Here is a 1,506-nt window from a genome sequence, read left to right as displayed (position 1 = left end):
TTTTTTTTTTTTTTGCTTTTAAAATGCAAGAAACCACCCAGCCACTCCCAATATCTCTCTCAAATACTGCAGCTATTTTTAAATGCCAAATAAAACGATGGCTGAGCATTTTCTAAATATTGTTTTCTCCCCAAAGCTCGGAAGTCTTCCCCCTGATTCTTTAGGAGTATTTAAAAATAATAAGGCATGGTTCGATTTTGAGTAAATGGGAGATGGTGGTAGACTAAAATTTCTAAAGCCTTAGTCCAGCGCAGAGAGAAAATGAGGATAAATGAATCACAGTTTGTGCCAACACAGGATTCATTTTCCACACTTCACATGTGGGAAGAGGAAACTACATTTTAATTAGCACATTTTTAAGGAAGAGGGAGGGGATGAAGATGAGGGGGATGGCATGAGATATTTGAGGGGGCAGAGTCTGCAGATGAGGAAGGAAATGAAGCGGACTGTTGCTAGTGCTTCGGCAAGACAGGAGATAAGGGTGGGGAATGAAGTTTGTTGTGTGTGTTCGGGTGGGGTTGGCCCTAGGGACCATGAATAACTGGAATGGCGCTCGGAGGGGTGTGCTGGCGGGTGGATTCAAGCAGGGAGAGGACATGTGTGTGGGAGGGATGTCTAAATCGTGGGTGGCAGAGAGAAGCGTGCGCCGCTGGGAGGTCTATTTCGAGAACAGGCTGGGGTGAGAAACGTCTGGGCGGCGGGAGTAGGCGGCCCAGTGTCACCTGTGGATGGATCCACAGCTCTGCAATTGCGGGTCGCAAAGTTTGCTCAGCCGGGGATTCGCTTTGGAGGCTGCTGGCGGTGCCTCCACTTTCACCTCCAAGAGGTCAGCTCTCATTAGGTTAAGAAGCCAAGGGCCAAAGCGGAGTAAAGATCGGTTCAAATAGGGCAGAATTAAGAACCTGCCCTGACATGCGGTGGAGGGAAGTGGGGGAAGAAGGCACCCCAAAGGCAACAGTGTCGAGACGAAAACCTAGACCTTTCCTATAGGGGTTGTGCGGCGGTCGAACCTCAGCAGTGGCCTCCCCCTGAAGTCCCAGCAGCCAGTGTGGGCAGCAGTGGCTGGCTCCGAAAGCGGCAGCTCCGCCTCGGGAGTGGGGAGCTTGTTCAGGATAGGGCGGGAGACATTTCCGAGGCGCCCCTCCTCCCCCTCGTGGTTGGATTTCCGTCGGGGTCGTTTCCCCTCTGGCCCTTAGGGGACGCCGCAGATCCGAGCTGCGTACCCAGAGGGGGACGCTGGAGGGGCGCCAGGCAGCCGACGTGCACCAGACCCGCTGCCCGCAAGGCCTGAAGGCTCCTACAGCTCGGCCTCACAGTTGCGGAGCCTGCGGACGATGAGGGGGCCGCAGGGGGCGGAGCCAGGGCGCTCGAGGGGCGCTTGGGGCGGGGCCAGGAAGAAGCAGGGGCGGGGCGGGGCCAGGAGGAACGAGGGGCCGCGAGGGGCGGGGCCTTGAGGAGGCTGGCTCTGGATGTCGGGGCCCGAAGGGCGGGGCCGGGGGCGCTCGG

The 1,506-nt window shown here is 56.6% G+C and overlaps 1 protein-coding gene across 1 annotated transcript in view; it reads left to right on the top strand.

Moving 5' to 3' along the window:
* Window positions 1-1,506, top strand: part of ADD3 (adducin 3) — a 196,083-nt gene that overhangs the window by 875 nt on the left and 193,702 nt on the right. The window lies entirely within an intron of this gene.

The sequence above is a fragment of the Tupaia chinensis genome, unplaced genomic scaffold, assembly GCF_000334495.1.
Source record: "Tupaia chinensis unplaced genomic scaffold, TupChi_1.0 Scaffold138666_1, whole genome shotgun sequence".
In the NCBI taxonomy this organism is placed as follows: domain Eukaryota; kingdom Metazoa; phylum Chordata; class Mammalia; order Scandentia; family Tupaiidae; genus Tupaia; species Tupaia belangeri.
The sequence above is the reverse complement of the archived record's forward strand: the minus strand, read 5'-3'. Positions and strand labels throughout refer to the sequence as shown.